Raw genomic sequence first — 11,772 nt, 5'->3', positions numbered from 1 at the left:
AATAAATGCTGGAGAGTGTGTGGAGAAGAGGGAACCCTTACACTGTTGGTGGGAATGTAAATTAGCATAGCCACTACGGAAGATAGTATGGAGATTCCTTAAAAACTAAAAGTAGAGTTACCATATGATCCAGCAATCCCACACTTGGGCATATGTCCAGCAAAATGAAAACTCTAATTTGAAAATGTACATGTACCCCAATGTTCATAGCAGGACTATTTATAATAGCCAAGACATGGAAGCAACTAAGTGTCCATCAACAGATGAATGGATAAAGAAGATGTGGTGTGTATATATATATATATATATATATATATATATGTATATATATATAAACACACATATAATGGAATGTATATATACTATATATATACAATACAATATATATGTGTGTGTATATATGTGTGTGTGTACATACACACACACACACACACACACACACACACACTGGAATTTTACTCAGTCATAAAAAAGAATGAAATATTGCCATTTGCAACAATATAGGTGGACCTAGAGATTATCATACTAAGTGAAGTAAGTCAGAGAGAGAAAGACAAATATTATGATACCACTTATATGTGGAATCTAAAAACATGTTACAAATGAACTTATTTGTACAACAGAAACAGACTCACAGACACATAAAACAAACTTATGGCTACCAAAGTGGGGGGCGGGGGTCAAGGGATAAATTAGGAGCTTGGGATTAACAGATACACACTACTATATACAAAATAGATATACAAGGACCTACTGTATATAGCACAGGGAGTTATATTCAATCTTATAATAACCTATAATGGAAAAGAATCTGGAAAAGAAAATATATATACATATATAAAACTGAATATATATATAAAGCTGAGTCACTTTGCTGTACACCTGTAACTAACACAACATTGTAAATCAACTACACAGTGATTAAAAAAAAAAAACCAAACTCATCCAAATGGAAAAAGAAGTGAGTCACAGAAGATTTATGTAATAACAAGGTCGTCTTCATAAAACAGGAAGAGCTGGCAGCTGTCACAGATATGTAACTCCTCATCAGCTCCTGAGTCCTCTCATATTTGAACTTTATAGAAAGAATTGGAATGAACTCTGTAAGATGCTGGGGCACAAGCTACACTACTTTGGCCGCCCTTCAGTGTAGCACAGTGGGGAATGAGTTCCAATCAGTTCCTTGGTACCTCAAGGGCACTGGTGCTGTGTCTGTGGAACCTGGAGACAGAGCAGTGGGCAGGGAAGAAAAGGAGTGATGTGCTCAAACACCTTACGGCAGCCAATGAGACGGCTCACCGGACTTGCTCATGAGCACGTGCTAGATCCCACCTAGAGACCCCACCTCCCAAAATACAAGAGTGGTGAATGAGGGCAAGGAGAGTAGGCTTCTCAGGAGACCGAGATGGGGATATGGGTCATAAAATAAGACACGTGACTATTAAACTGACGTCCTTGGTATCCATGGCTGGTGAGGTCTAAGAAAATTTGGACATCCAGATGTGGTTTCTATCTGCCAGTGCCTGAATTACAGTTAACGAATACAAAACGCCACATATATAAGAACTATAGAAGAATATAAATATGAGCACGTGCAGACAGTGACATGTACAATATAAATGTATTCAGATGAGAAACTAAAGCAAGGGATAAAGATTCCATAGTTCCTGGAAAGCAGAAGGGAAAAAAATATGCAGTGGTGGTGGCCTGAAGGAGGTGAGCAGAAAAATCTTAGAAACAACTTAGTAGTGGTGCAGATTTTCTCACAATTAGTTCTAACCAATCTAATTGGTATTTGAGGTTCTCCTTTTAGTATTTGAAGAATTTGACTTTCTATAGATGAATTATTAACGTACTTATAATCAGAAAAATACAATATTTGCTTCACCTGTTCTAATCTAGACTATTTCCCTGGTCCCCATCATTTTGTTTATGGTTCTTCTTGTCTACTGCTGGGACAACAGAATAATAGAGAAAAATAATAAGGAGAAAGGACATGCCAAAACATAGTTCAAGGTCTGAACACTCCCTATCTTCAGGAAAACCTCCCAGTTACCCAAACTCATCATTAAAATGGCTTCAAATTAACAGGGCCATTGTTTTGCGGAGCCTTCATTTTCACCTATATAGGTACAATTTCAGAGTTCTTAGAGTATCTAACCAAAATTAAAAGCTGCCAGGAAAAAAGGCACAAAAGAAAAAACAGGTAATACAATAAAGGTATATCTTGAAGAAGTGTCAGCATAGCAGAGAGAAGATAGCCAGAGAGAAGTAAGTCTCTTCTCTGAGAAAAAGAAAATCAGTATAAACCTTCCTCTGTGAAAAAGTCCTGAGCAACAACTGCACTAAAGTATCACCCAGTATCAGAACACTTTTTCCATACTGGGGGAATCCCAAGACTAGAGGGACACAGTTCCCACCTCCCGTTATGGAAGACCTGATGTTCCATTTCACGAGCCCTGTGCATTAGCACATGGTGCATGATCTTAGCTGATGTGTCATTGCTCTTTAAATTCACCTGTTGCTTTGAATCTAGCAGTGATGCTGTTCTGCCTAGACACCACTTGAGGCCAGTCACGCTGCAGTATGAATTGCAGCCACACTAAATTAAACATATGCTTACATCTAAACTGTATTTACAAAAAGTGCTTGTGACCAAACACAGATAAAGGTACACAAATCTAATTTTAATTTTAAAATTCAATATAATAGTAAAACTTTTTTCTGGAGAAGAGATGGGATTTGGTGTTGACATTTCAGTTAAACACCTCCATCAATCCAAAGATAACTAAATATGTTGATTATCTTGATTGTGGTGATGGCTTTACGGTTTATACGTATGTCAAAACTTATCCTATTGTACACCACACTAAATATTTATGTCAATTATATCTTTAAAAGCTGCTGGTAGAAAATAAGATACACACACACACAAGAGCTACATACACACACATGCATCCACAAATACACACACGTACACACACATACATACACATACATATACACACACATACATACACATATACACACACATATATACACATACACACACACATATATACACATACACACACACATTCACACACAAGAGCTATACACACACACACACACACACACACACACACACAAGAGCTATACACTTCTCTCCAGATCAGTAATTTTTTTCTGGCCCTCTCAGCGCTGAAGTAATCATTTTGAATCCATAACCAAAGATCTTTCTTCAGATAAATGTCCAAATTTTTAAACTTTATATAAACATGGTTCCCTTGAGATTGTCTCTTTTCTAATGACACAAAGCCTTTTTCTCAGAGATATGTTGATAAGAAAAGTCTTTATTTATTTGTAAATCTGATGACTAAGCAAAATAGCATTCCTATGGTTTTGAAGAAACCACTCTTTAAAAAAATTTTTTTAAGTTATTTATTTATTTATTTATAGCTGCGTTGGGTCTTCATTAATGCACGCGGGCTTTCTCTAGTTGTGGTGAACTGGGGCTACTCTGTTGTGGTGCGTAGGCTTCTCATTGCGGTGGCTTCGCTTGCTGCGGAGCTCTTTTTTTTTTTTGAATCACAGAGTACCTCAATGGGATATGACTTACAGATGTATTAAAATAAGGAGAAAAAATGACCCAATTTAATTTGCATTCACTTTAACATTCAATTCAATTTAAATATTTATTAAATGTGCTGGCCACATGTTCACCAGGAAAATTTACCATCACTAATTGAGAAAGAGAAATAAAGGCAGCAAATGAAGAAAGGTCCAAGAAGTTCTACTCATTTATAAAAGTTTCACAATATACTCTGGTCCAACATAAACCCTGGCTAAGTTGATTATGAATCTGGGACAGGTTTGTCAGGCAAAGAAGAATTAGTCAACTCCAAACACTTAAGTTTTTGGTTATCGTAGAGTTGATATTTTGCTATAAACTTTATACACAGAAAAGAGAAGCAACAAATTTCAGAGAGTTTTCCAGTGGAGAGCAGACAATTAGGTTGAAGTCACTGTCTTTCACTCAATGAAGATTTACTGTGTGCCTGCAATGATTCAGCCAGCGTGCTCACATAGTGCCTAGACAATAAGGTGACAGAAAGAGGAGAGGACAGCAGACTTTTATTTGAAGCTTTGATAAATGAGCTATTACATTTTCAAATAACAAATTATTTCCTATAGAAATAATATATTGGGGATTAGATATAGGCAATTAGGGTATATATGTGTGGCTGAAACAGTAATTTAATAATTTGAATGATTTTCTGAAGCTTCTAAAAGTACCCAATATAGTGCCACAAAAGAGCAGTCATCCGAACACAAATTCTCATCATTAAGATAACAAATGCATAATAATTGGGTTTTGCCAGTTCTACAAAATCTATAAAATAGTACTATAAGCATTTTACAGCATTTTATGTTCTCATATAATATCCATGAAATCCAAAGATGTCAAATGACAGGTCCAAGGTCAAGAGAATGGGACTAGAGTATAGTCTGTCTAATCCCTATTCCAGTGTTTCCTCCACTGGGCTCTTTAACTAGAAAATCTTCCTCCTTTTAACTTCAATTTAAAAGCATATTTATATTGGTACAACTTTAGAAAACAATTTTGTATTGCCTCATAAAATTGAAAATGTGCAAAAAAAAAGCATATCTATTTATAAGTATAGGGAATTCTGAAATAAATGTATTATCTCACTTGCCATGTGATCAGTAGGGTAATACAGTACATCAGATAAACAATAACGAAAATAACCATTGCAGGCATTTATTAACTGCATACTATGTGAAGGATGGTCCATACACCTTTTAACCATTACTTCATTTAATCCTTACAATAGGATGAGGTAAGTATTGTTATTACCTCTATTTTCCAAGCAACTAAATGAAGATACAGAATTAACTGGTCCAGAATCAATGTAGCAAGTGGCAAGGAAGGAGGAAACTAAAATAGAGGTATAGTAAGCGACTTATTCAAGGTTGCACAACTAATTACTGGCAGAATCCAATATCTCTAGCCCAGTGATTCTCAAACTTTAGAGTGTACATGAATCACCTGTTGATGTAAATATAGGTTCTGATTCCCTAGGTCTGGGCTGGCATCTGAGATTATGCATTTCTTACAAGGGGATGCCCATGCTTCTGGTCTATGGATACACTTTGATTAGCAAGGATTTATACCATTGTTTCTGCCTCTATATCAAGTTACTTCTCACTAATTCTTCCATATATTTATTAAGCTTAATAGTTATTAAACCCCAGTCCCCACCGTCAAGAGTAAGGGCAGTTCTGCACTGTGATAAGTGCTATATATAACTTTGCTGTTGTGTATAGTATAGACTTTGACCACATGGATTTTAATCCTATAGTCAGACGCCATTCTAAATAAATCCAAATATTGTAACCTTAATTTTCATCTTTGTACATTACCAAATTTTAAAAGTAACTTTGAGAATGTACACTGACTCTATTCAAACCATCTTAGAGGAGAAAAATAATGTTTAGAGTGGAAAAACATGATTTTATTTTATAAGATTCTACCAGTCTTCATATTGATGAATCTTGTTTTTATCTGTCATTACAGTACCTATGATGAAAATTCCTTAAGTTTCATACAACACGTTCCAGAAGCCCAGTACACTTTAGACTCCTGCACATTATTACAGTGTCTGAAAACAGGCCTTTGTGAAATTCAGTGGAGGCTGGAATGGGTGTCTGAGAGAGACCAGCAGAGAGGAGGTAGAGAAGAGTGATTAAGAGCAGACTTGGAAATCAGACTGCCGGGAGACAGATCTCTGTGCTCTGTGAATTTAGACAAATTTTATTCCCTCTCTATGCCTCAATTTTCTTATCTATAAAGTAGGGCTGGACTTCCCTGGTGGCACAGTGGTTAAGAATCCACCTGCCAGTGCAGGGGACACGGGTTTGAGTCCTGGTCTGGGAAGATGCCACATGCCACAGAGGAACTAGGCCCGTGCGCCACAACTACTGAGCCTGTGCTCTAGAGACCGCAAGCCACAACTACTGAGCCTGTGTGCCACAGCTAATGAAGCCCACGTGCCTAGAACCCATGCTCCACAACAAGAGAAGCCACCGCAATGAGAAGCCCATGCACTGCAACGAGTAGCCCCCGCTCAACACAACTAAAGAAAGCCTGCACACAGCAACGAAGACCCACTGTAGCCAAAAACTAATTAATTTTTTTTAAGTAGGGCTACCTAATAGAAACAAATGAATTAATTAACATGGAACTTAAAATACTGGCATGTAATAAGCTAACAATAATGTTAGCTACTGTTATTAAAAACTAATTTTTATAATTTTCAAAATTATTCATGCTGATCCATTCTGCGATTCAGAAAGGAGAAATATAGACATTTGGTAATTTTTTCTTTTTAATCACCCTTAAAATTGCCAATTTGCATGAAATTCATAACTATACTCTGGGAAAAATTTAATAATGACAAACATGGCAGAACACATAACATTTAAAAATAGAGAGAGAGAGAGCAAGGAACACATCTTATAAAGGCTGTCCCAATCCAAAATATGATCAAAAGATTTGACTACTATTTTGTTTGCCTAGATTCCTGAATTCAGAATTCAAGGTAACTTGGAATTATATATATATTTTTTATCCTCCGTAGCTTTATAAGAGAGAAGTCAAAATTTCATGCTGTGTTGGTTTGCATCTCAATACGATGCTAAAGATGACTGATAAGAAGTATTTTTTAAAACAGCAGGTGCAATCTGTGCTGAGTATTACTGCCAAAATCAGGTTTTATGATATAGTTCAGAGACAGGCAGAATCCATACCACTGTAGTTCAGGAGGCAGACAGACGGAGGTTCTTTTTTCTCTTTGCACCCATACACCTGATGGTCTCCACACTCTGTTACTTGTATACCATTGACACCCCGTTGTAGCCCCCAAAGTCTTTGACGATCAGACATCACAGGGGTGTTTGGATCCTTTCAGCCATGATTCCTTCACCGTCTCAAACTCAAATGCCTACACAGGCAAGCAGGTTATGTAAGCATAGGAAGTGGAGATGATGGTGACCAGATTGCATATGCCCCATCTAAAGAGGGCAACTTCTATTCAGCTTCAAACCATTATGTTCAAGTGGGAATGCTGGCCCAATATTATCAGATATTCTTTTTTTTATTGGAGTATAATTGCTACACAATGTTGTGTTAGTTTCTGCTGTACAACGAAGTGGATCAGCTGTATGTATACATATATCCCCGCCCTCTTGGACCTCCCTCCCACCCATCTAGGTCACCACAGAGCACCGAGCTGAGCTCCCTGTGCTATACCAGATATATCAGATATTCTCATTTTTATAGAGAAGCTGGAATTTCAGACTTTTATGTAAAATCTTCTATCAAAATATTAACAACTAAGTCAATTTTTAAACATTACGTAAGCAAAAGAGAATATGCCTGTAGTTTAGGCCATGTGTTTTCTAATCCCAGATTTTATTGTACAGGATGCAATTTGAGCAGACAAACTTATATAAAAACAAACCAAAAAACAACCAAAACCCAAAAAAGGAAACTTTAAATCCTTACAATGTCAGTTACCGGCGCCATTTAAGAACAGATCACCCAGGGTTAATTTTCAAGAACTTATTCCTAAATAAAGTTCCCAAATCTCAGGCAGCCTCCTCTTAGAAAAGAAATCTCAGGAGGATATCTCTTTCTGTAGCACCATTTAGGTTTTCCATTTTAGAACTCATTTCAGCACACCGCAATAATATTTTGAGATGCCAAAAGAAATTAGATTTTGTAAGGAGAAGGAGTTAAGAGTAATGTTTTATTATGTAAAATCGTAGTTCATCAATTATTTGGTATTTTTATGAAAGTCATATTCAAGGTTAGAATAATTCTTAGAAAGAGAGGATGTCACTGAGAAATCTTGTATTGGGGGAAAGCCTTTAGAGTTAGCAGGTATTTCTGCATTAGCCAGGACCATTCCATGTCCATAATACGATTCCAGACTTCTTGGTATGAGAGCACTGGATCTAATAGTATTAAGTATCTGAAGGATGGCAAGACTTTGACTTCACACAGCTTTTACTTATTGCTTGATTCTACACAAACAACAACAATAAAAAAAAAATCACATTTCATAGCATTTTAGAAAACTATTAATGCCTCTGTAAGTCTAGGTGAAAATTCCTATGCCCTATGAACTAGAGATTATGTTTCACATTTCATTTTAATCTCTTAAAAGTTCCTTTCAACTGCAAATCTAGCATCTTCTATAACACCTTAGATTACAGAGGGCTCTAGTTATAGGTTTTCAAGGTATCTTCATGCTCCTTCACAATGGTAAAGTAGGACAAAATTAGGAGACATATTCAAGAATCTAAAATGTCATTTTCTAACATTCTTTAGTGCTTTGGTAATAATGCAACATAATATAACATATTAAAAATTAAAAACAGAAAAGAATAGCGACCAGTTAAACACGGTCATAAAATGTTTGCAGCCATTCCCATCCGGAGACAAATTTCTTTTCCCACCCATTGAGTCTGGGCTGGCCTTGTGACTTGCTTTGACTAATAGAATGTGGTGAAGTAGCACGGTGACACTTCAGAGCCCAGGTCTTAAGACACCTTGCAACTTTCATTTCCATCTTCTTGGAATGCTGCCTTGAGACCACCATGAAAAAAAAGCTGATGGAGCCTGCTAGAGGATGAGAGAATCTAAATTGTTGTTGTTTAAGAGCATTAAGGGTTCTGCTGGTTTGTTATGCTGTGATAATTAACTAGAGTAGAACTATGGCTCAGAACAATCAAATGATGTGTTTTAGCAGAACTGGGACTCATGATAGGTGAGACCATGGACCTGAGAGCCAGAAAGACTGTATTCCAATTCATGATCTGGTCATCCAACTTCTCTGAGCCTCAGTTTACTCATCTGTAAAATATGGTTCTAATGACGTCTGTGTAACGAATTGTGGCACATGAACTAATGTAAAAGACCCAAATACAGATAAATGTTAGCTGCCTTTCCAGCTCAGGTCATTTGTCTTCTGTTTCATTGTCTTTTGGAGACACAAGATGTTCTTCTTTTCTAAATAACATTTTGTAAAAGATTAATATTCTGAGGTTTTTGAGCTTTGTTACATAAAGCTCATTAAAGCAACACTACGATCATGCTTTTAAGCATGTGAGACCAGTTGTTGTTGATGGTGTGCTCTGAAAGTCTCCACTTTAAAATTATGTTTGAAAATTAAGGAAGATTCTAATGTTCTGCTCACATGGACATGCATATGCTAAAACACCACTGCTATCTGCTCATTCCTAGATGAACTGTGACGGTTGCCAACCACTAACGAAAGGCCCCCTCACATAGCCAGAGAGGCGCCTGTGAAAGACTCCCAGCGACCCAGCTGTGCCTCTCAGGGAGCTGCCTACACCTCTGGAGAACCCCAGAGTCCCTGAGCTCAGGTTTTACACAGGCTGCAGTATCCCAGCGTCAAGGGATAGCTGACATAGCAATTTATCAGCCCTAAACCTATCCGGTGAACAACACTCATGAGTGAATTAAAACCTCTTATAGAGAGCATACAACGCTGTTCTAGGAATTCTAGAAGCACTTAAATCTTCAAAAACAGTATAATGAGGCTCTGCAGATGCCACCAACGCCAACACCCAGCCAAGGTCAACCCACCCTGTTCTTTGACATCACAGTCAAGGGTGAGACCTTAGGCCACGTCTCCTTCAAGCTACTTGCAGACAAAGTTCCAAAGACAGCAGAATACTTGCATTCTGAGCTCTGGGGAGAAAGGGTTTTGTTGTAAGGGTTGGTGCTTTCACAGAATTCTTCTGGGGTTTGTAAGTGATAATGGCACTAGTGGTAAGTCCATGTAGGGGGAGAAGTTTGATGATGTGAACTTCTTCCTGAATCACAGAGTCCTGGCATCTTGTCCATGGCAAATACCGGGCCAACACAAACAGTTCCCAGTTTTCCACTTGCACCGTCAAGACAGAACGTTTGGGGGGCACACGCAGGTAACGCGAAAGGGGGTATATAGTAGAAGCCGTGGAGCACTTCGGGTCAAGGAATGGCAGGACCAGCAAGAAGCTCACAATTGTCCACTGTGGACGACCCTAATCAATTCGACTTGTGTTTTAACTTAACCACCAGGTCATTCCTGCTGTAGCTCAGGAGAGCGCCCGCCCCCGCCACCCCCCCACCCCCCGGCAGGCAGCATCCTGTAATCTTCAGGCTCTCGCTGCAATTCTTCAAGGTCCCCCTTTTCCTATATCCCTGCAGGTCTAGCTGGCTTCCAGACTTAGGTTTATGATTATAACATAACAAACAAACAAAAAAGAGTACCAATGAAAATATTACATTGAGAAAATTTATGTTCAGAATCTAGAATTTATTTATAATTCATTTCTAAAAGTTTCCAGGCAGGATGTAAGATAATAAAGCAAATAAGTTTTAAGCAATGATAACAGTCATTCAAAATATGTGAAACCTCCTGAAAAATAATATTACTTGAGCATGAAACAGTTGTTAAAAATACATTACCGGATGGACCTAGAGTCTGTCATACAGAGCGAAGTTAAGTCAGAGAGAGAAAAACAAATACCATATGTTAATGCATATATATGGAATCTAAAAAAAAAAAAAATGGTACTGATGAACCTAGTTGCAGGGCAGGAATAGAGAGGCAGACATAGAAAATGGACGTGAGGACGTGGGGTGGGAGGGCGAAGCTGGGGCAAAGTGAGAGTAGCATCGACATATATACACTACTGAATGTAAAATCGTTGGTTGGTGGAAAGCAGCAGCATAGCACAGGGAGATCAGCTCGGTGCTTTGTGACCACCTAGAGGGGTGGGATAGGGAGGGTGGGAGGGAGGCTCAAGACGGAGGAGATATGGGGACACGTATATGCATATGGCTGATTCGCTTTGTTGTGCAACAGAAACTAACACAGTATTGTGAAGCAATTATACTCCAATAAAGATCTAAAAAAAAGGTACATGTACACCTTATATCTGTACTAAACAATTTTAGGCAATAAAAACTCAATAATGTATCAGTGAATAAAAAGTTTAAAAGTTATTTATACTAAATAAAAGCATTTTTGAAAAATATAGAAGAGTTATGGGTTCATTTAGAAATACACTGGAGTGTATTTCACTTCGATGTATTTCAGCTTCGATGGCCCTTGTGAATTAAAAGAAAAAGCCTTAAGATCTGTCCACTCCTGGAATTCTACTCTATGAATATTTAAAAGCTAATACACAAGATATGCCTACACCAGCAAAATGAATAAACCAACAACGCTGATCTGTTATTTCAGTCACCTTGTGATTCTCACATCACCTGCATCGGTGGTCATTTTTATAGATTGTACAAACTGCAAAATTCAAACTAATGGTCCTTTCCAGTGTCCAGATAGATTCAGTCATGTAGGTAATGAAAACAGCATTACAAGATTACAGTTCTTACTCATCTAACCCTTACAATCCAAAGTATTTTAAGCTGGCTATTTAAACACTGTGAGTCTATATCTCTTTTTTTTAAACATCTTTATTGGAGTGTAATTGCTTAGTCTATATTTCTTGTCCAAAAGGGGGCTAATAATACCTTCTCTATCTTTCTCAAAGGCTCATTGATGGGCTCAAGTGGTATAAGGACTTAGAAATACTTTGTAAAGTACTATAAAGACACAGTTATTCTTAATAACAGAACTTTATTTTAGCAGCACAGAATGATTATATGTCATAATCATTATAATACAAAAGGAT

At 37.5% G+C, this 11,772-nt stretch overlaps 1 protein-coding gene and 1 pseudogene across 9 annotated transcripts in view; one reads left to right on the top strand and one right to left on the bottom strand.

The window, feature by feature from the left end:
• Positions 1–11,772, bottom strand: part of ANK2 (ankyrin 2) — a 689,964-nt gene that overhangs the window by 297,427 nt on the left and 380,765 nt on the right. The gene's annotated exons all lie outside the window — the stretch shown is intronic.
• On the top strand, positions 9,639–10,120 carry LOC129392228 (peptidyl-prolyl cis-trans isomerase A-like; annotated as a pseudogene).

Source organism: Physeter macrocephalus, chromosome 7 (assembly GCF_002837175.3).
Source record: "Physeter macrocephalus isolate SW-GA chromosome 7, ASM283717v5, whole genome shotgun sequence".
Taxonomy (NCBI): domain Eukaryota; kingdom Metazoa; phylum Chordata; class Mammalia; order Artiodactyla; family Physeteridae; genus Physeter; species Physeter macrocephalus.
This window is presented reverse-complemented; position numbering and strand designations above follow the sequence as displayed.